Genomic DNA, 25197 nt, shown 5'->3' with positions numbered 1-25197 from the left:
TAACATACAACGTTTTATGTATGTCTCTACAGGTTAAACTGGGGAATGATCTACAACCCAGTGGAGTGAAAGCTTTGGTTGTGAAGCCATGCTGTAAATGTACAGTAACGTGGCAGGAAAGGAATGTATCATGTCAAGATCCACTGGAAAGACATTATCTTTTGTAAAAAAAAAATATGTAGAAACAATTACAGTCAGAGCTGCAAATTATCTGACACCCTTTCAATACCTAGTAGGTAATGTATCATTTGTATTGTGATCACTCATTTATAATAAAGTTTTACTGTTAAAACATGTATTGTGTTGCTTACTGTCACTGTTTGCTTCGTGTAGAAGGATTACTTGAAACTCACATTTTCATAGTCAGGATGTTGGACTAGTTTTCAGACCGATCTACATGCATTGACTTATACGTTTTTTAATTCAACCCTTTATCTCTCTGAAGATTTTTTCTTTGAAACAGTATCATTACATTTTAAAATGACCAAAACCATACTTAAAATAAAGCAGTTTATTCATAGCCAGTGAAATGGAAATATAAAGTGTACATAATTCAAACAGAAGCAAAGCCATATTGTATGTAACTGTCCAGTTGTTGCTGGTGGGCCCTGAAGAAGACCACCTGTTCCACCCAGTGAACAGTCCTCTGATGGAACAGATAGTGTGACGGTCCTTGTGGGTCAACGCTCAGGTCACCCAGATAGCTGTAAAACATGGCACATTCAATGTTACATCATGTGTAGCCTACATACATGATACATCTGTAGTTATGGCAAAGCTACAAACTAATGAAAATATATTTTTTCTTCCATTATTAAATAAGATGGGCCACTAATAAGTTCAGTATAGCCCTTGCTCAAGGGCTATACTGAACTGTTTTCACACAGGGGCTGTCACGGACAGACTCACAGATCTAACCGTTAGCATAAAAGCTAACGGGCGCTAACGCAGTTTCACTGTTTTCACACGGGGGCTGTCACGGACAGACTCACAGATCTAACCGTTAGCATAAAAGCTAACGGGCGCTAACGCAGTTTCACTGTTTTCACACAGGGACAGACTCACAGATCTAACCGTTAGCATAAAAGCTAACGGGCGCTAACGCTAACGCTAACGCTAACTACTTAACCCAGAGACATTCTCTCGTTTCAGTCGGCGTTGGTTATTATAGGAGGGATAAATTAAAGCACATTACACACATTGAACTCATAAACGGACAGATTTGTTTTTAAATAGGACTACTTACATTTCCAGAGGAGAGATGGTGTCTCTCTGTCTTCCAGGCACAATCTCCTCCACACTCCAGTATAACAGCAGATCACACTAGATTGTCAACCTTTGCTGGGCATAGCCAAACAACAAAAAATGAAGTAAATCCATTCAGCCCCGGTCTGCTTCGAGGCTGGGGTGTGATGGTAGCTTGAGGATGAGCTAACACTGCAGCTTGCTTCTCCTCTGTTGTTGCATGAGCGAGTGGAGGCTCAGCTGTGTGTGATTACCAACGGGGCGTCTTGATTTGCCAATCAACTACCGAGTTTCTGGTAAGCTTTCCCGTGGGAGTATTTATGGTAATGAAAACCGACCGGTTTCGTCACCAGTCTGTGTTTTTTGGAAGAAACCTTCAAATCCCCCTTTTTTCTAAAAAAGCATCCCTGAAGAAACTGACACATTTGTTTTTTTGAAGCTTGTGTGTGCTGGTAGAGACCCCAATAACCTAAAAGGGTGCCCAAACACCTGCAATGTTTTGTTTTTCATAATATGTCCCCTTTAAGGTTGAGTCCCACCAGAACCTTCTCTTTGGAAGCTGCCTAGGCTGTCTACTCTGTTGCATCCCAACTGTCTCAATTAAAAGTGAGCCGACTGCCTACTGTGGTTTTGAATGTAATTCAACTTTTTATGCATTCATTTTATTGTGGTCGTGTGTGCAAAAAAAAATAAAAACACACACACACGGCTGTAGCCAACATTGCCCTGCAGCAGCATGGACATGTATTATGGATGCCATGCTTGTCACTACACATTTGTCACATTTGTTGGTAACCTGTAGCCTCAATCCCCATGTTACTGATCTTAATGCAAAGCTGACTAGTTATGGTGGCTGGAGTAAGAAAATATGTTCAGACAATAAATATATCCTGAGGTTTGATGGCCTTCTTATTTGCCGAGCTACTTTGTTCATTTGTTGAACAGTTTTAAAGGTCCCATATTATGCTAAATGCACTTTTTAAATGTGTTCCAACATATCCATGCGTCCACGGTGTGCCTAGAGACTGCCAAAATATTAAAGAAAATAACAATCTCTCCTTTTCTCACTCTCCCCTTTTCTGAAACCCCCACCCCTCCCCCCAAAAACACTCCAGTCAGAATTATCCCCTTTTCTGACCTCACAAACCGTAAAGCCAGAAGCTTCCACTGTGCAGCCCACACCCCTATTTCTTATTGGTCCACGGCCCTGACAGACAGAGGGCGAGGCGTATCTGGCTTCGCTTCCGGACAGGGGGCGGGGAGAGCTCAAAGATTGTATATTTACGAGGGGACCTGCAACTCTTTTTTTAAAAATAGGCCATTGTGAGATTAGCTGAACATCAGCATAGTACAATAAATTATCTGAAAGTTTTTTTCAGCAAACAATTAAAGAAAAACGTATTAGGGACCACTAAGACCATATAATATGGTGTATAATAGAACCGAAAAGTGTATAATATGGGAGCTTTAAGAAATTATTATAAATAAAACATGGTACAACATATTTTGGAATCAACAGAGCGTTGCCAATTGGGATATGTTTAATATTTTCTTATTAAACTATTGTCCTAAAATAATAACAAACAATACTGCTACATGAAGAAAAAAAAATAACGAACTGACGTGAGCTACAACATCGGTCCTAGCATGTGAATTGTGACTACAGCAATGACGTCTGCCTAAATAGATGCTAAATTAATATGTTTTCTGCCTTTGTTTTGAGAGGAAATTATATAGTTTATAGAGAACCTTATAAGACAATAAAGTTGGGCAATGGTGCTGCCAGCAGAGAGTAAAGATGGTAAAGGACTATTGAGGTGGGAAAGATACAGTATATCCAGTCAAACTCAGTAACGAGAAAAAAAGGTTCAAGAACTCTGGTTCTGAATGAGTTCTATCACAAAGCTGAACAAAGCTGTTAATAATTTGACAAAGAAGCTGCCATTGATCCTTCATGCCCCCCATCCATTTTAAGTTGGTTTGATGTCATGGAAACAGTTTCCACTCTCAGTGGTGGAATGTTGGCCATTAGGTGTTCCATTGTGTGTGCGCATGTCAGTGCTCAAATGCCAATCATCAGTGGTCTTATGTGGACTATGGCCAATCATCAAGCTGTGAAGTGACCAAATATGCAATCATACTGGTGTAACATGTCAATCATCGTTGGTGAATTGTCCCAGGGAAAAGAGAAGCCAGCTGGCAAATTAGTCATCTGAATTGCACATCAGCGATACCACAAATAAACACACAGAAATACTCCACAACACTGTGGATAATTATTAAACACATTGCTATTAAACAGAACTGCACTGATATAGATGTGGGCAATTCATTCACACAACACTGTACTTACACACACACCATCACAGCCAAGCTAGCTAACACACACATTGTTTTGAAATGAAACACAAACAATAAGGGTTTTAATGTTTTTCTGTTATGTCCTTATTGAGATTTTTAATGCAATAATTAAAATACCACATTTTCCAATTCATATAATCAGCTCAATGATACCAGGTCACCATTGATCATACAAAATGTGAACTAAGATTTTACCTTGTCAAATCATGCCTGACATTTCTAAAACCAGGGATATATGTCAGGGTTTCAGGGAAACGACAGACAAGAACCCAATTGCAGGACACAGGAAACAGTTCAGATTCAAAAATAGATTTTAAGGAAGTGGATGACAAACCAGGTAGTAAGACAGCATGGCAAACAAGTCCAGTTGGGGCAGGCAAAAGGGAAAGTCCAAAGACAGGTCGAAACTAGTGATGGCAGTGTGACACTGAAGCTTCGATACGTGCTTCAAACCCTGATCTACAATTCCCAAGAAGCACTGCTTCGAAGCTTGCTTCAGAGTGAAAAAAAATCACGTGACATATGACGTCCGAAGCAGCAACTGGTTCGTTGCCTGAATAAATCACTTACTGGTCCGTGGCTCGGTGGAGAAGCTTTGAGCAAAACAAAGAAACCGGCTCGATTCATAAGCCGTTGAAAAACTAAGGCAGTCTACCTCAATACAAAATCTTTGAGTGTCTAACCCCATCCCATCCACATAATCACCCCCTTTCAGAGTTACTCAAGCACACCCAACCACCTTGCCCGAAGCCAGCTGATCACCGCCTAATTATTTAATGAAATAAAATAACAACACACAATCGGCGCAACAACCGTTTACGGGAGTTGTGAAGACTATTTATGTAATTAAACAAAATGAAGGGTCAACAAGATTAGGCTAGGGGATAACACACTGACTGTGGAGTGGGCGGTCGGGGTTCAACTCCCGGTATGAGGAAAATGCAAGGCAACTTTATTTTTATAGCACAATTCAGGCACAAGGCCATTCAAAGTGCTTTGCAAGAGGCAAGATTAAAATACATAATACACAGTAGAAAAGCGAAAAAAACATTTAAAAGTGAATGAATAGAATAAGTCAATATGTTAGGCTATAGGTTTTTATAAAATGCTGTTTCAATTATATCCTAGCCTACATCAGTTAGCCTATTTGGACATAGGCTGGCCTATCCTTTTAAGAACAATTTAGACATCTGTATTTTAATCAATCTTATTCGTAAATATAGGCTATCATAATAAAACCACGTGACATATGACGTCCGAACCAGCAACTGCTTCGTTGCCTGAATGAATCGGAATGAATCACCTGACTGGTTCCGGCTTGGTTCGTGGTCCAATCAAGTGATTCACTGGCAATGGCCCAATGAATCGTCTCGTATCTGACAGGTTGACACTTTTGAATTTGAGCGCCATAAACCCTTTATAACGGCTCGAAACTATGGACAATATGTGGATTGTTGTATTTAGCGCCTACTACGTTGCTGTGGAGTTTTTGGAGTTGTTGGAATCTTGGAATCGTTGGTATCACATTGTATTGGAGTTTTGTCTGATCAATATGGAGCCAGCCAGGAAGAGAGGTTGTTCTAACATGTGGGAACACTTTGATTTGATCGCACCTGATAAAGTAAGTGTGCTAGCTGTTTAATACTATATGGTTTAATATGAAACAGAGGAAAACATATGTACAACAGTAACTTTCTGACAGTAATATGCCATGTATGTATGTGCAGACCATATAGCCAATATATAGGCCAAGGCAATATAGCTATGGTCTATTTCAAGTCTATAAGGTAGCTATAGGTATAGGTGTATACACTCAAATTGCATTTTTATTTGCTAATGGCTTTCTCTACAGGTCCGGTGCTTGGTTTGTTCAACTGAGCTGAAGTATCATGGGAATACTTCCTCCATCATTAGGCACTTCACTGCCAAGCATGGAGCTGCTAACCAGGGGAACTCACCTCAAGGTAGGCTTTATGTATTACAATATTTTTAAATAGACACACTACACAATAATAGGATTTAACTGTATTCCATTAATCCTTATTTTGTTTTATTAATTTTCTTTTTATTTATTCATTTGTCTTAGTGGACCGGAAGCAACAGCTGGATGAGGCTCTGGTGAACATGGTGGTGAAGGACTCGCAGCCTTTTTCCATCGTTGAGGACTGTGGATTCAAGGCATTTGTGGCATTGCTGGATCCAACCTACACCATGCCATCCAGAAAGGCTGTGAAGAACATGGTTTTCCGGAAGTACGAGGAGGAGAAGACCAAGGTGAAGGCTGACATGCAGAAGGTACAGGCTGTGAGTCTGACTTCAGACATGTGGACCTCCATCAATATGGAGGCATACCTCGCGGTCACCGGCCATTATGTCGATGACACTTCGAAGCTGGCCACAGTGCTTTTGGGAGTGCTGCCTTTCCCCGAGACTCATACAGCTGTTAACATTTCTGCAGCAATGAGGTCTCTCATGGAGGAATGGGACATTGAGAGGAAAGTGGCTTTGATCGTGACTGATGCGGGAGCCAACATGATTGCCTGCGTCAGAATATTAAATTTGAGACATGCACTTTGTTTTGCCCACACACTGAATTTAGTGGTGAAGAAGTCCATGGATGCTACACCAGGTTTAGAGGACCTACGCACAAGGGCACGCAAAGTTGTTAAATTTTTCAGAACCAGTACTACAGCAAAAGAGAAGCTGAAAGCAGTGCAGGAGCAAATGAACAGGCCAGTCATGAAGCTCATCCAGGAGGTGGACACACGCTGGAACAGCACATTCCTTATGTTCCAGCGCCTCTACCAGGAGAGACAGGCAGTAGGGGCAGCTCTCGCGACCCTCACAACAGATGTGACACCTCTGTCCTCTGAGGACTACGCAACAACGGATGCATGCCTACATCTGCTTGCCCCCTTCAACCAGGCAACCGTTGAATTGTCAGAGGAGAAGAGAGTGTCAGGGTCCAAGGTCATCCCAATGACCAAAATGTTAAATATATATCTGCATGGGGAGATGGAGAACACAAGGCACCCCACAGCAAAACTTTTGGGACAGAACCTGCTGTCCTTCATGCAAAACAAATTTGAAACTGCGGAGACAGACAGCCCTGGCACTGGCAACACTTTTGGATCCAAGATACAAAATTTCACAATCAAGTACAGGCACAGGCTTCCGTAAAAAGACTAATAGCACAATGCACACAATTAATGCGACACACACTGGACACACCGACAGAGGAACATCCCTCCACATCGGCCCAAGCAGCAACAGCGAATGTGGAAAATCCTCCTTCAACATGTAATTATATAATTATGTGATAAAATGTAGGACAAAGTAAGTACAAGTAAAAATAGATACAAATTGAACTTTTCTGTACTGATGATTAATTTCATGTTTGTCTTTCAGTGATAAACCTGTGGGAAAGCCTAGACAGAGATGCCTCCCAGGCAAGAAAGGGGAGGAACGCTACATCCGATGCAACTGTGGAGCTGCAGCGTTACTTAACGGATCCACCCATCTCCAGATCACAAGATCCACTGGAGTACTGGCGGGAACACAAGCATGTTTACTCCCATCTGTTCAAGCTGGCGAACACATTTTTATGCACGCCAGCATCCTCTGTACCATCGGAGCGAATCTTCTCAAAATGTGGAGAAATTGTGAGCAAAAAAAGGAACCGGCTCAACCCTAAAACTGTGGAAAAGATAATGTACCTAAATAAAAATCTTTGAATGTTCCATAATCACCCCGTATTTCCATAATTACCTCCTGCCATAGTTACACAAGCACACCCAACATGCCATCTTTCCATTCTCCTCAGTAACACAAGCACAATACACACATTCAATCTTTTTTTTTTTTATATTTAGAAGTTTATTGAGCAGGGACAAATACATTGTTTCATATAAAATAGATGCCATGCATACAGGTTTCTAGACAATACTAATTTGCAACCCCTGTCCCTGGTTTTGTAAATATAACATGATATTCAGTCTTAGTGTAAGTGTGGATCAAATCATTTTCCGTGTTTCGGTGGAGAAGCTTTGAGCAAAAAAAGAAACCGGCTCAATGTATAAGCCGTTGAAAAACTAATGCAGACTAAAGCAGCTTGCTTCAGAGCGAAAACAATCATGTGACATATGACGTCCGAAGCAGCAACTGGTTCGTTGCCTGAATGAATCACTTACTGGTCCGCGGCTCGGTGGAGAAGCTTTGAGCAAAACAAAGAAACCGGCTCAATCCATAAGGCAATACCTCAATACAAATCTTTGAGTGTCTAACCCCATCCCATCCACATAATCACCCCCTTTCAGAGTTACTCAAGCACACCCAACCACCTTGCCCGAAGCCAGATGGTCAACGCCTAATAATTTAATGGGAAAAAAAATAACACAATCGATGCTACAATCGTTTACGGGAGTTGTGCATAGTATTTATGTTATAGAACGATGTAATACCATCGACTAGATTAGACTAGGGGATAACACACTGCCTAGGGAGTAGAGGAGCGGGGTTCGAATCCTGGTCTGGGGGGAAGGCATAGCCTAATGTTTTTTTTATATGCTGTTTCAATTATATCCTAGCCTACATGGACAGAAGGCTAGGCATATCCATTTAAGAACAATTTAGACATCTGCAGCCTCAAACTTCGCCAGCAGAGGTCACTGTCACTGAAGCTTCGAGTAATGAACCTATTTTCTAAACATTGGCTCAACTGGTTCAATGCTTCATAAAAGCTTCATTTGCCCATCACTAGTCGAAACACAAACAGGCAAGCAGGATCGGAACACAGGATGAAATCTGAATGCTGGAAAGCTAGGTGAACACACTAGGACATCTGACAATCTGGCAACTGACTGAGGGAACTGAACTGAGACATACACTGGGGCTGATTAACTGATGAGGAGCAGGTGAGTGTGGGGCAGACCAGGTGAATGTAATTAACAGGGAGTGCAGAGCAGGAGGGAGTGGCCGGGTCTGAAATGACATGAGAGTAAAGGCTGTTACATACTCCGCGAGAAGAAAGAACAAAGTTCTCGGTGACAGAGCTGCGAGAAGTTCTTTCTGGTCTGACATTACATACTTCACGAGAACTCACGCGGCGCATTGTTGTTACCATGGTAATTGACTCAGTAGCGCCAGCTGATTTCACTTCGCTTTCCTCATTGACTTCAGACTGACCAATCACGCAATAGTTCTCGGACAAGCTGCGAGAAGAAAGTTCGGCCCGGGTGATGTGTCGAGAACAAGCTACGAGAACAGCTAAAGGCTGTTACATACTCCGCGAGAAGAAAGAACAAAGTTCTCGGTGACAGAGCTGCGAGAAGTTCTTTCTGGTCTGACATTACATACTTCACGAGAACTATTGTGTGATTGGTCAGTCTGAAGTCAATGAGGAAAGCGAAGTGAAATCAGCTGGCGCTACTGAGTCAATTACCATGGTAACAATGCGCCGCGGTGAGGAGTTCGGCAGTTGAGTTCTCGTGAAGTATGTAATGTCAGACCAGAAAGAACTTCTTGCAGCTCTGTCACCGAGAACTTTGTTCTTTCTTCTCGCGGAGTATGTAACAGCCTTTAAACAAGAGCTGAGAGAAGAAAATTACGTCATTTTCTTCTCGCAGCTCTGTCACCGAGAACTTTCTTCTTGAAAAATGGACCGGGGCAGAGTATGGGGTGACCGGCTGGCCAGGGACCAGGAGTGGGACAGTGCACGGGGTGACGGGCTGGCCAGGGAACAGGAGTGGGGCAGAATGGAGGGGTGTCAGGCGGGCGGCCAGAAAAAGGCCCCAGGGCACGGCCGTGAGCTTCAGGAGGACGGCCTGGGGGGCAAGCAGGGACACAGCAGGGAGCTTCAGGCGGACTGCCTGGTTGGTGAGGGCTCCGTCCCTCTGCAGGCCTGCAGCGACGAAGATGAAGGCGAGGAACCCTTCTGGAGCCCGGCAGAGGCGACGACCCACAGGTAGCCGGCATCGGCGAAGACAGACCCCCGCAGGAGGACAGCAAGGGCGGAACCACTCAGGAGGCCGATGGCTACGAAGATGAAGGCGAGGGAACCCTTCTGGAGGCCGGCCTCGGCGAGGACGAGGATGATGGAACCCTTCTGGAGGCCGGCGAAGGCGATAAACCCCTTCTGGAGGTCGGTGGCGACGATAAACCCCTTCTGGAGGCCGGAAAAGGCGATAAACCCCTTCTGGAGGTCGGCGGTGATGAAGACAAAGGCACCCTGCTGGAGGCAGGCAGCGGCGACGACCCACAGGTAGCCGGCATCGGCGAAGACGAACCCCTGGCCTGGCTGCATTGTAATTGTGTGTGGTGCACATTCCCCACATGGGGTTCCAATAGATTCAGGGAAAAGTAAACAAAATGCCATATTATGGGCTACTGCAGCCTTGACTTGATCAATTAGTATTTGAGCCTTTAAGTTGTCTTGATGCTCAAAGTATCTGACTGCTATCCTATCTAGTTTATCTTATCGTTACTGTTAGGTAACCTTAACACGCTGAATCTGATTTACAGTATATCTCAGCATACAGTTTAATAATAAAAACAATGCAGAAATGATAAATGAATGGAAGTTGTATGGTTTTCCGGACATGAGTAAAGATCATGTCGAATCTGATCTTCTCCATTCCGATTCGGGCCAGTTTAATATGTTGTCCTTAATCTGATGATTGATGTTTTTGCAATGTGACATCAGTCAGTCATGTCGGATTTCATGCAACTTTTACATCACTCTCGATTGCCATACGTCACAGTTCGAATCGCCATTTGTCACCATTTGTCACGATGCACTGAGAATTCCCCTTGGTGAACACAATCACAGAAGACAGCTGTTTGTTTCTGTATCCGTTTCTGTAAAGCCATTATGGTCACCATCCAACTGCTCCCTAGCTCCGAATTTTCATCCACACACGCCTGCTGCATACAGAAGTAGCCATTGCCTAACAAAGAGCTTTAGTTTAAAAAAGCGCATTTTCCGCCTCATAATTGTCATCTCCTCACATCAACGTATACATGAAACAGTAAGACTGCAATCTGAATGTAGCAAAAGTCAATTCACAATACAGTATGTTGTTTTCTCCAAAGCAGTAAAACTGCTACATACGTATCAAGATGACTTACAACTAAATAGATGTGAAGTGCATTTGATCCAGCCTTTATTTCTTAAAGTAATTCCTACTTGGTTGTGATAACCCTTCCACAATTGGACACTGTGAAATGTTGTTGTGAATGGCTATTTATTTCCTCTCCTCATTTCAGTCAGTGCTATTTCTCCTTTTTTCTGCTTGTTCTCCTCCTTTCCTTTGCCATTCTTCCCTCCTTACCCATTATTTCATTTCCTCTTTTAATGTACTTTGTCCTCACATTTCTTCCTCACTTTCACTCTGCACTCATCTCAACTAGTCTTTATCAGAGCTGCCATTACTCACCATCAATGTGAGAGACCAAAATAGCTACTTATTTAAGTTGCAGCTTGAGGTTCCTTTATTGTGCATGATAGTCTGAAATAAACTAGTGTTGACAGCCTTTCGAACACACACACACACACACACACACACACACACACACACACACACACACACACACACACACACACACACACACACACACACACACATACAGTATATACAAATATTTTTGAACTCTCAGATGGTCTGTGCTTGTCCCATATGGGAGGTGATTTGTATCAAGATTCAGTTATGCAATTTGATTTATACCTCAGAGCTTCCAACAGTGGCAGAAGTACAAACAAATCACGGCTGACATATGAATATACTCCTAGGAAACCTATATGAACAGAGTGAAACCACCAACAAAACATGGTTTTGTGAGAATAAAGACCTCTTAAAGACACTTTTTTCCAAACTCAATGCTTATTTGATGGAGCTGCTTGAATGCAGGACCTGCATGCTTTTAGTTGGATCTTCCCTTACAATGAGTTGGTGATATTGACCACTCTTGTTCAGCTGCTTACCTTACAAATATGTTTTGTGTATAAAATGATTAACCAATCCATTAATTATGAGGCTGAAACTTAATATTGTCTAGTTTGCCTTTTTGTTAATTTTTTTTTAAATGTTCCCGGAACTCCATTTGTCTCATCTGGTCCTGCATATTTGGTCTTTCTTGACTGAATACCCTACACTCAGGAATTGCATCTATTACTGTTTTCTCTGTATTTTTAAAAAGAGCTGCAGCTCCCCTCGTAAATATACAATCTTTGAGCTCCCCCCGCCCCCTGTCCGGAAGCGAAGCCAGATACGCCTCGCCCTCTGTCTGTTTGTAAACAATGATGACGTATAGCCTGTTAGCACAGTTAAGTTTAGCCTACCCATGAGAAGAACCAAGTCTAGTGCTAGTAACGCACTTTGAACAGTTTGACATGACCTATCCTTGTCTACATGAAAGACTATGTTCATACAGATGCACTGACAGCCACACGCTAATGGAAACGGCATGTTCACAATAAAAATGCTGCAAAAGATGGTGGCTACTGCGAAGCTAGCTCGGGAGCTAGCTGCTAACAATACCACTAAAATCAGTGAAAAAATTATCTTCAAAGTCAGACTTCTTCAGTATACCTTCCAATCCTTTGTCCTATTAAAACAAGGCATTTCCAGACTGGTGTGGGGAATAGAAATATGTTTTTATGAGCAAAAGCTGAATACTTGTCCCAAAGCTAATAGCTATACACCAGTCAGGCAAAAATACCAATAAAAACATTTATTTCAGTTTCACTGTTTGAAAAAAAGCACAAGTAGCTTCCTATCCGTTGTGTTATTAAAAACGAGGCTGCTGTGGTTAAGATAAATAAGTGGATTATGCAACATTCATCATGTTTTGCCGTACTACAGGCATCTTGTCGCTTAGCAACAAGCAAACAACATGGGGGTGAAGGAATATTTTTCGAGAGGATCTCGGGGCCGTGGACCAATAAGAAATAGGGGGGTGGACTGCACAGTGGAAGCTTCTGGCTTTCCAGTTTTTGACGTCAGAAACGGGGAGAATTCTGACTGGAGTATATTGGGTGGAGAGGTGGAGGGTTTCAGAAAAGGGGAGAGTGAGAAAAGGAGAGAGCTTTCTTTTTTTTGATACTTTGGCAGTTCAAAAACATCGAAAAGTGCATTTGCACAATATGGGAGCTCTAAACTGTATAAACAATTCACACATAAATGGCCTTTAAGGTTTTCAGGCTGTCTACATGTACTACAGAAGCTAACTGACACTACTTGAAGACACACCAGTTTGAGAGGTCAAAACAAATAACTTTTTTTCAGATTAATCAATTCGGGTCATATTCCACATTCCAAGTTAACAATGACAATTTCTAAAGACAGGTGTATTAAAGAGATTCACAGTATAGATGTCTTTGTTTTGAGTCATATCTGTGAATCATTTAGCGTGCTTTTTCAGTAAATTTGCTGTGTCATGTTATCATGCCAACCAAGCAGCAACTGATACTTTCCTGAGAATACAATATATGCTTACTGAGCATGAGGCGAAATCTACTTGCATTCTCTGCCTTGTGTGTAAATGTGTGTGCGTAAGCATACTTAAAGTGTGAACTTGCATGCAAGCTTTCCTCGATGCATAGGGCTAACGGAAATGTAATTTAGAGCAGAACAATTTATCAAAGACAGAACTTCCTCTGTGGTCTGGAGGAAAGTTAAGAGGCAAAGGGACAAACAAAAACAGAGAAATTATGCAGCAGAAAAGGTAATGGGGAAGCAGAGGAGGTGGAGAGTGAAGGCACTGTGGGGATCTGAAAGGAGGGGTGAGCTTGGGTGAGTTGTTTTTTGTTAAAAGGCTGCTCGCACACAAACCGCTGCCTCAGTCCCTCTCACTTTCTATTCATCTCTCTTTTCACCTCCTCTATTCATCTCTCTTTTTCTCTCTGTCGCAGGGCCTTTTAGCCTCATATTTATCTTATGATGTCAAATACAAATTAGATGAGTCTGCAGTAAAAGCAGAAACTTCAAACTAGAAAGTAGATGAGGTTGCATCTACAAATCCATAAGCTCTCACTCACTGTGCCAAAGTGTAAGGGAGGAAATACACTTTGACAGGAATTCAAATACAGTGTTTTTGTTTTTGTTCTGTAGAGTGACTTCATTCACTACAGACTGTATGAGAGAGCATGGCGGCAAGCTGCGGCTGCAAGTTCGGTTTAGATTCCAAACTTAACACTACTTAAAAGTAAATAGTAAAGTAATTGCTTTCTATCAGCAATCATGAAAACTAAATGAAATAATAAAAAAAAAACTTTACATTGCTGTGGGGTAAATGCGACAACGTTGTCAATTTTAAAGTCGTGTCAGGGGTAAGGTGTAGGTAATAGAGCTGCTTAAAAGTTTTAAAGTAAATATTTTACTCATATATTTGCAACAAATTATTGTCAGAGCTATTTATTTCTGCGTTTTAAGCCGTTGTATTATTCTTGTTGTTTTTCCAGATGAGAGTCTGCTATGGGGGGTTGGTTGTCACATGTTATCTCAAGGCTGCAGCCAGAAAAGGAACCCAATAACGAAATCAATTGTCAAGCTGTATCCTCACTGACACCCTAGAGCAGGAAAAGGCAGCTAGCATGCAAAAGAGGGCAACAAAATCAAAACAACCCAGTGCATCCCAAACTAGACCAGCTGCCAAGGCTACATTAAGTTATGTAGGCCTATTTGTCAACTTGACAATGCAATTAAACTTTCAAATTTAGTTCTACTTTCTTGCCTTCTTTTTAAGATTATTCCCATTAAGATTACATTGTGACAAACAACCCCATAGTGTTTGACAACCGACCCCTTGATGGGGTTGGTTGTCACAATGTGTAAGGGTGTCTTTGATGATTCATTTCTTCTTTATTACAATAAGATAGAAAAAGTGAGGGGTACACATTTCAAGCCAACACCTTAAGCTTCAATTTAATGTAGGAATGACTATTGAAAGATGTTTAGGTGATAAGCAATTCTCACTAGAGTAAATGGTGTGCCTACTTACCCCGTCCTCCCCTACTGCAAATGTAATGCAAGAAATAATAATGAGTGATAGGCCTTCAAAGTTCACTTGACAGCACTTATTTCCATTCACTTTCTGTCTAAAGGCAACCAAATGGATTGCTTGTGTGTGCATGCCTGATTGTGTGTGTGTGTGTGTGTGTGTGTGTGTGTGTGTGTGTGTGTGTGCGTGCGCACCGCTGAATTAACTCTGACCTTGATGTCTGCAAGCTGCAATTGCACACACATACACACACACTAAACCCTGCATAATGCATTATACGCAGTGGTATGTGTCTAGGGAGACCCTGTTAAGTCTGAAAAAAGATTGAAAACGTCTAATTTCAGTCTATTCGAAGTCTGGGGATATTCTTTTGAATTTCCACATGACTAAACCAAGGAGTTCACACTATTGGGTTTCTTAGCGATTTGAGTGATGCAAAAAACAGGCTATACATTTTAATCCGACTTACATCTTCAAGAGCCTGCTAAGGAGACTGCAGAGATGTGACCATCTGTTAAACCGGATTGAGAGGATCCAGTGTTTGTCTATTATTATGTAAGCAGCATCGTACATTAAAGGTGAAGAAAGTGATTTATTTATGTTAATGATTGTTAAATCGCTCTTTATTCGTACAGTGATCACTTATATAGTGTGCACGTTGTATAAAGCCGATCTCTCAGTCACTCGCTCTGCATGTAATCGGCAAATAAACTTTTTCGGGGATCCCACTACTACAATCAGAAGCAGTGTTTCCCCTAGAATTGTTCTTAGGCCCGGTGGTAAAAGCTGATAAAGAGTATGCGCGCGGCGTGCGTACCAAATTTGTAGTAGAAATTGACCAAAACTAACTGTATTATGGATGAGCCTCTTTTGACAGCCCGCTACAAATCAGGGCATAGGGTTATGCCTTCACATTCGGTACGTTTGTACATTTTGTGTTTCCCTCAGGATTTTTTGAGACTGCTGGGGGAGAATGGACCTTCTAGTGGGGTCTTGGGGCATGCCCCTGCGGAAGAAAACCTTTACCTTTTTTAAGCTAAATGCATCAAACTGGTGCACTTTGAGAAGCTAAATCTGATTTTATTTTTTTTGCTCTGTAAACAGCTGTCATATGTCCTGCCTAAAACAATTTTATGGAATAATTTGGAGAAACAAGCCATATAAACTATTGAAGAAAAACACATAGATATGAAAATAAAATACAATAAACACGAAGACCTAATATAGACAGGTATATCCTGTCTAGTATTAATTTCTGGAATAATCTGGATCATGAAACATTTTCTTTAATTTATCAAATATTCATTTAAAATAAATGAATTAACCTAGGCTACACATCATGATTAGCCTATCAATCAAAATGTGTGCAAAATAAGCAACATTTTGTGTTCCGACCCATTATATTTCATGTAGCCTAGTTCTCAATTTAAAACATAAAAATAAAGTAGCATTGAAAATACCAAAAAATAAAGCTTGTAGGGCTACTATAGCCTGCTGTTTTCAAGATAACTTGCTGCGCTGTCTCAGCTGTTGATACAGATTGGTTGCCATGGCGACGTAGCGACTTTAACTTTCTAAGTTTTGCTCATCACTTTTTCCTGTTCAACTCCCTGTTACTGAGTCCTAAATATCTCCAGTGTAGCCTATACCATGGACCTATAAAGGAAGGTTATTTCTCGTCAGTTTCCCTGTTTGACATGTGCGCTCCGAATGCACACGTGCATCGCGCGGCGTAGCGCAGACAAAAAAAAAAAAAAAAGGATATTTTTTTTTTTTTTTTTTTTTGGGCAGCTGTTGGCCTGGCGGGGGGTCCCGTTGGCCTGGCGGGCCCGCCAGGCCTGTATAATGGTAGGGGAAACACTGAGAAGAGAGAACGCTACAAACCGGCACCGTCTCACTGCCGGTGCACATGCAGAGCGACAGATGAGTGAATGTGTATGCGCCTACAATGGCGGAGCAGGTAAAAATCTTTCCCAATGTCTGTTTTGATGGTTGTTATCATGTTTTATCGCACTTATGGATCTGAGATGATGCTAGATAACTCGCTACTTGAAGACCGCAGTGCATTAATGTGGTGACGTGGGGGTGAGGGAGGGGACTGCTAACTGCAGTAACTGACAGGAGGTTAGCTAAACTGACCATTCCGCTTGCTGAACCTTTCATGAACAGTCATGTCTGCATTATTTAAAAGGCTGTATATATCATTTCACAATGCATTCATAAGCAGGGGATTAAGTGTGTTCTAGCACCGTGGCAAGGTCTATAGTGATTAAGTTATGTTAGTGGGTGACAGGAAGGCTGTGGTGTCCATGGTCACTATTGCAAATGTAATTGTATTAATGCAACGCAGTCTTGTTGTGAATTTTGCATGCAAGTGGTCATGTATGTTACAGTATTTTGCAGTTATAATGTACATAGAGACTAGGTGAGCATTTGATCTGCAAAATGTGTATCTTTAAAACAACTCACCTGTCACCTACAAAATATGTACACAATGTACTGTAGAATGCATTTGTTAAACAACAGGGTAGAGTGACAGCAGGAGTCCCAAAGCAACAATTCGGATGACCAAACGCTGAAATTCTCTTTTGCCCTCTATGTTGACCCCATCAAGTAACTGACGGTTTATTGCTATATATACGGTATATGACCAAAGTTCAACATTGCTATTGTGGGGGTTTGTCCTCACAAACCATGTAAGTCTAGTCAAATCAACGTTATTTATACAGCCCATTATCACTAACCACAATTTGCCTCAGGGGACTTTGATGAAACCATACTGTCAGCATGTATACTGTCTCATTACTGTACAATGCCTGTGAAATGTGAACATAGCACGTAAGATGGTTCCTTTGTTGTTTTCATACTGAGACAATGATATGGTAATGGATGGGCATATGAATTCTGGCAGTCACTAAAGTTAAAATGCCTTCCCACGTTTTGCCTTTTGGAGATTTTTACAATGTCCTTTTAGTCGATTGCCATATTATATCTGTAATAGGTAACCTCATGTAAGCCTTGGGATAACCTTGGGCCATTATGCCGCAATGTCTTGGCCCATAGGTTCATTGGCTGTGCTATGCATGTAAACCAACTTTAATGAGAACACACGTTGTGATGAATCAGAATGGACATCTAGACCGGAAAGTAAACAACAAACCACCACTTTTCCCTCTACTTGGAGACAAATAGTAAGAAAAAAAGGAAAAAAAAAGAAAGAAAAATTAAAATGGGGACAAAGGCACAGGAAAACATATTGACTGCAAGTCAGATACCCTAATGTCTTAAATCCCAGTCTGTGGCACGCTAGCACAGTGAGAGGGGGGGAAAGAGGCTGCATTGAGACAGCTACTAGCAGGGATTGAAAAACACGAAATACGAAAGGAGGGTGTAATTAGTTTTATATCCCTATCATGAGATTAGGATTCCATCTTAATCTTCAGAATTATTTTGCTGCAATTCAAAGCATGAGAACCTGACTTGTCGACAAATCTCAAGCTTTATGGGTCACTTGTAGGTCAGGTGAATTATAGAATTTACATTAAAACTGTAGCTTCTCGCCCAACAAGCTAAACATCGTAAAATAAGCAAGAGAATTCAAGTGCTAAAAATAAGACAAAATAAGCTATAATGGAGTGGGCAAAAGGATATAAACAGCTTGTTATATAATGAACTGTTTTTCTAAGGAAATCAGATGCTGCATAACGGCATTGAGATACGTAATTAAAAAGAAAAATTATGGTATCATTTTGTTTTTCACTTGATAAGAAAAGGAGGCATTGCACAAGTGTGGACAAAATTGTTTTGTGTAACATCATTTGGCTTAATAGCAAATAGTAGGAGAACAAAATAATGGTTTGTTTTCATGTTGTTGATTCTTTAACCCCTTGGGATAGCAGTTAGGAAAACTATTTCAAGTTAATAAGAAACACACACAAAAAGAGAGAAATCGAGTAGTTGCATATATGTGGATATAATTAGTACAGTCTGAAGCAAAAACATACAAAATTGCAGATGATTTACAGTTTTTTTGAAACACTGTGCCATTTAATGTAAATAAGGACTGGATGATATGCTTATAGAATAAATATTATGCAGCATAAATGTATTCATTTTCCGATGAGTGTAATATAAGATGACTGAAGGTCTTGGCTAATGTATATATTCATGTTCCATCCATATGATTTTCTCTTCATATCATAACTTCAGATGTTAGCAGCTGCAGGGAATCACGCTATAGGGTTATGTGTGTTTGTGTGTTTGTTTATTAATTTATTAATGTGTTACTGCACGCACTGTTTAAAATATTGGGTACAGTTCCTGGAAATAAAATGTACATTCACAGCTGCTCTCAACCTAGGGTTCCAGTGTTGGAAGATGCATCACATTTAGCTTAAGTGGTATCTCTGTCATAATCAGTCTGCTTGCATGTTTTGGAGTTATTCTGTCCACTAGTGGCTACAAAGCAGATAACTGTCAACATGGTGCAGCAGTGCTGAAAGTAAATAGCATATGCTAGCAACTAGCAAATAACTACAACAAGATGTGACATCACCATCATACAATTAATCAGGGGTCGTTGGCAGGGATTTTAGAAAAACCAAGGTCCAAATGCTGCTTGTTAGGTGTATTCAGTGGGCCAGAAGCAGTTTGATTTCCCTTCTCTATATATGTAAACTTCCATACCTTTGAAGAGCAGAAATTAGATAACAGCTTGGAAATCCTGTCAGTGGTCAGTAGCATACATTATCTGCCAAGAAGTCTGATAATGTTGCAATGAATGATCCACACTGGTATCTGAAATATAGAATCTGCTCTCTCTCTCTTTCTCTCTCTCTCTCTCTCACACACATTCTTTCTGTTCGTTTCTCTCTCTATGTCGTCTATACTCTTTGTTCTGTCTCACCTCAGAATTCACTGCCTGTGTCTTTCTCTGGGACTCCTCACTTGTCTGTCCTCCTATTACAATAATTTAGTACAATTATGAACACCATCTTTATTTCATCTTTGTGTTTGACTTTGCATCGTTTCTGGGTTTAGAATTATAGAAATGGATTGATAGACATTACATAGACATGAACAAACTGTTTGTATACAATGACAATATAGTATGAGACACTGTAATTCGGACTAGCACAGGCACATAACGATAATCGCACTCTGGGCACAGTGGGCAGTTCATGCTCCCACTCCCTTATCTCCTCACTGTCTCTCTCTTTTTCTCTAATAGGCCTTTCACACCAAAATGAACCAAGAGTCAGTTCCAGGCTGGTGTTGGGGTCAGTTCAAAACTGGTTACAGCCTTATCCCAGTTATGAACCGGTTGGTTTCACATCGACAGGAGACAGCCATGGAGCCGGCAAGAGAGCAACGTCATGACGTCACTGTAAACGTGTGTGTACGTCACCCGACGCCGCTGCTCTTGTGGCTAACGCTAAAGCTACCGCTAGCTTTAAGCACAACAACAGCGGCGAATACGTCTTATTTTTACACTTGTTGGCTCTCGCTTTGCTTTCTTAAGCAAACAGGACCCATACAGCGTATTCTTGCCGGTCAATTTGATCGCTACGTTCGGTAATTATGTTATGTTTACGTCTCGTAGTAGCGGTGTTTTTAAATATGGCGGGCATGAGGTTTGAGTTGCTCTGGTTGGTCAGGATAATCCCTCCCCCAACCGTTCGCGCAAGCAGTTCTTATCAAACCCTGCTCAATCCTGGGGTATGAGTTCCCCCGGTTTTTACGGCCCGGAGCAGGCTCTCTGGCGGTGTGAAACCAAAACACTGGCTCTAACTCCGAACAAGCCCAGAACTAGCTCCGATTTTGCGGCGGTGTGAAAGGCCTATAAGTCTCTTCATCGTGTCCCTTATATCTATCTTTCCTTAAGCTGTGCTTTGATTTATTGTGCCCTTTCATTCCTGTCTGTCTTGTAGAGAAAGTCAACTCGGGGTCACATAATATTTCCATGTAAATGTTACAAGCCTCTTTGTGAAAATGAAAAATATATAAGGCGGCCTCATTTTAACATCAACCTTCAACACAAACTGAATTGAAGGAGAAGCCTTTTAACTTTCGAGTATACTCTATCAACCCACACACTCACACACAAGCAACAAAGGTGATCAGATGACTAAAGTCTTGGCAATTTTACAATATCTTTCCAGCACCCAAGGCAATTATTTAACAACTTTTATTACCTTTACCTCTGGAATAACAGTGCGGTTGGGATCTCGTTGACCTCAGTGATGGGTACGACTATGTCATCAATGTCACATTGATATGCTTATTAGCTGTTTGCAAATTACACCACTACAAGGCTTTTGCATCCAAGTTGTTACAGAGCCAGTAAAGTGTAATACTCTTTTAGCATGTCTTGACCTTCCTACACAGTACAGTTTAGTCCTGCTACTCTGGATGCCTAGTCCCTACACATAATGTAATGTACCCAATAGTAAACAAGGAACACCATCAGTTCTATATATCAAAAATAATAAAGTGTATTTTAGTGTTAAGACTCAAGAAAAAGGGGTATGGATTTGGAGCGATGGTGGCATGAGGAAGGAAGAGAGATGAAGAAAACTCTAATGGGTAAACGATAGAGAGCAGAAGTGTCACAGTGAAATGATCTCCTAACGAAACAGCTTCACTAATTACACACTCCAGTGCCTTGGAACATGCAAACATGCTCTCGCTGACTCGTAAATGCACACTGCAGAGAGGAGTGTGACTGTGTACCTGTGGGTTGCAACGTGACTGGAGGGTTAAAAAGACTAATGTGAGAAAAACAGCCATTTCCAGTGCTGTTTAAAGGAAAGGCTATGAGGTTCATAATACATGTCAAGTAGTTATACTGTCATGTTTAAAGACAATCGCAGACAAAATGCACGATATATTCTCTTGTATTATTTCCAAGTTTGGTATATGCAGAAAGCTGAACTATCGATGACAGACCACAGTAAGTAGAGGATAATGTAGTTCACAAAGCTGTTGTTGCAAATGTCATTGAGAGTTGGAAGGGATTTGTCAACCAAAGGAGGAAGGATTTATTTCAGTCAGGAGAAAGAGGGGCGGCCGATAGAGGGAAGGACAGACAAACAATGAGAGAGACAGACAGGCAGACAAGGCAAGGCAAGGCAAGATACAGAGGGGTCTCTATTCTACAGCCAAATCCTCTCTGCTTTTGAGGACCAGCCAAACATTTTGTTTACATGACTGCCTTTGCTGGAAGAAGCACACACAACTAAAATCCCAGGCACAAGAACATGCATGTACACACTTAGGTAAGGCTCAGTATACTGCACAATTAACACCTGGTTAGGGAATACAGTATAATATAAGATTCTTCTTGGCATGTGGAACATGGTAAATAGTCTTACCATTATAATACTGTCTGGCATGTAAAAGGTGCATATACAAATATACAAACTACCACAAGTGACAGCACTATTGAATGCCTTTGAACACAAATACAAAAGTGTAAATGGACAATTTGGGTTGGCTTGGAGCTGGTGGGGTTTGTTGACCGGTGAAAGGTAAAACAGCTGGTACACGTGGAAGCTGAATGAACTGGCGAAAACAGTCCAAACACAAAGTTTGTGACCTCTCAAATCACCACAGTAAAAACACTGTGAATTTTTAATGGGATATGCTCGACTGCTCGGTGGAAGTTGATTTCCTCCTATTTTGTCTTCAAAGACGAGGCATTCCTTCTTCAAGGCATATTGATAATTCCACCGCACTGATGAGGCCTTGTATGACAGCAATCCAAGGATAACCAAAGCTTATTATGCAATTAATATTTCCATTACCTTGGTTTCCTATATCCATGGTATATGCTTGATGTGGGAAGAAAATTAATATATGGAACGGGGTCGACCCTAAACTCTTGGGAGCTCTGTGCATGATATTGTTAAGCGGTTCTTGTCTTGAATGTCTTAGCAGAATCTCATAGCGATGCATACTGTAGTTGTGTGTGCACAAGAAATTCCAGTCTTGCATTGCATGTGGCACTGAGCATGAACATGGAGTGTGAGTGTACACCAACCAAGAGCTAATTGAAGAGTCGTAATGGACATCAGCTGAGGTTTGCCACCTAGTTGTAGTCATACTCACTCAGACTAGCAGGCACTTCTGGTGGGAGTAGACGAGTGTGGTGAAAAAGCCTATTGATGGAAACAGACAGCTCCCTCTCGTCTGCATTATCGTCATTTGAATTGTCATCTTATCTTTAACCTTCCTCCTTCTCTTCCTCTCAACCCCCTCCTCCTCCTCTATGACGTCCCTTCTGCAGCACAGACGTAAAGGATGCAGCACGCTCCTCTCACCTTCGGGGGCAAACATAGGCTGGACCCACCGCCCTCGGAAAGACGACTGCCAGAAGAAGTGCCAAAGATAAACCATGCTCCTCGCCGCTGTGACATGGCTGTTTGTTGTGACATGCTTTAGCTTGCCTTGCCTAATAAAGCATATCAATTATTTGTGTGTTTTAAAATGCAGGTGTGTGTGTGTATTTGTCAAGTGACAGAATGTTCCTACCTCCTACAAACAGTGGGGTCATGATTGAAACAGAATGCTGCAGGCGTGGGTTTTCTTTCCAGCTCTTTAAAAGAAAGAAGACATCTGGTGGATCAACAGGTCCCCTGTGTGTGTCATACACAGATGCTGCACAATGTAAACATCCCAAAATACACCTCTGGCATTACTGACACCCTGCAGGGGCAGTGACAGGTTCACATATAATTTTTGTTATGTTGTTCTGCTGCCCAAGGGAAAATCCCTTTATGGCAGAGCAGAATGCCCCACGGCCAGCAAGGCTGGGAATGATTGTCCCGATCCACTTTGGCCAGAGAGACTGAATTTCTCCCTCGGAGAATAGTTGCATCATTTACTTCACAGTCCTGCCAACTGCGGCTCTTTGGCAAGGATTAGGTGTCAGCTGTTGCCGTACGCAACAGTGTCCAGCAAACTCCATCCACGAGGCTTTTGACAGGGCAACATCTGGAATCGAGATTTTGATACTGGGTTTTAGAAAACACAGAGAGAGGACATAATTGTTTATTTTATCCAAGCACACATCCAAAATGGCTTTGGTCAGATAAGCAGTATGAACACGTCTATTTAAATTATGTTTGGAATAGTGATCCGTGTTGCAGTCTTTGGGGCAAATGTATGCCCTCCTACTACTCATTAATATCCCCTATTCTGTCACTATCCATTGCTTCTGCTACATCTGCTAAAGCTTATAAGCTACTGATGCTTGTTTATTTAGAATGAACAGGCTTAAGAATGCTGGACAAACTGTTCACTGCAGCTTCACTGATAGCGTGTCACTTCCCAATGCCGGCCATTCTTACTCCGTTTCCCACCTGTCTTATCGTTTCTTATTTGCTTAGTTTGTTCCTTCTGCTTTTCCTTCTCCATCTGTTCTCCATCTTTCGATCAGTACCAGCAGCTTGCCAAGCCCCTCAAAGTAGCATATTAAACTACTGGCCTCAAATCAAGGCACAGCCAAGACATCTCTTATCCTGTCTCTTCATTAAGGCCAGATAGATTTTCTTTTGTTTTCGTCCTTGCACCATCAACAATCTCTCTCTCTCTCTCTCTCTCTCTCTCTCTCTCTCTCTCTCTCTCTCTCTCTCTCTCTCTCTCTCTCTCTCTCTCTCTCTCTCTCTCTCTCTCTCTCTCTCTCTGTTTCACTTTTTGTAACTCAGCTGCCAATGTCAATGCCTGCTGTGGGCAAGGCTCCATTTACTTACATAACGGAAAGGTGGATGTGTGTGCCATTCATGTCCTTGTGATGAAAAAAAACATGAAAGAAAGTCACACTGATATGAATACTGAAAATAATCTCCCTCTCTTTCTCTGAGCCATGAAGACTGAATCAGCTAAACGGTATTCAACCATCATTAATTGTATTATTTACACTTTCTTTTTTCTTAAAGATGGGGTATGTGATTTCTGATTGGTCAAAATTAACATGAGCTGTACACTTTGACCAATCAGAGCGAGGCTCCGATTCTCTGTTCTTATTGGCTGTTGGGACTGTCCATTCACTTTGGCATGACTTTGTTGGTGTAGAGCGCAGGGCCATCGTATAGGGGGTAAAGGTTATGACGATTATAAGGGCCCACAGCCAGCTAGGGCCCACACAGCCCCCAGTAGAATCTACGACAAAATGATTATGCATACAGTGAACTAATATATAATCATAGGAATGAGTCCGAATTCAAACAAAGCCACAAGTCATACAATATTCTAGTTTTAATCATTTCAATAACCCCCTGGGCCCCTTCTTAAAAAATGGTTTGGTCCACCCCGCGGTTCGTTCTTCCTCATTGGAATTAAGTGAGCGCGAGCGAACTCAAGCAGGGCGAGGATGCTGTCACTACACGATCTGAGGAGCCTGCACGATATGAGGTGCGCGTGCGCAAAATGGCCGCCATCGTTGACAGCCCACTTAGCTCACATAGGTTGCGTTCCGAATCGCATACTTTCTACTATATATGTAGAAAAAAGATTTAGGATGTCCCGATTCTTGTGGCCAGATTTAGGATGGTTAGAATACCCGGATGGTCTACTTCATGCGGCCAAGATTGTTAG

The sequence above is a fragment of the Ammodytes marinus genome, assembly GCF_949987685.1.
Source record: "Ammodytes marinus genome assembly, chromosome: 3".
Classification (NCBI taxonomy): domain Eukaryota; kingdom Metazoa; phylum Chordata; class Actinopteri; order Uranoscopiformes; family Ammodytidae; genus Ammodytes; species Ammodytes marinus.
Note: the sequence above shows the minus strand (reverse complement) of the source record.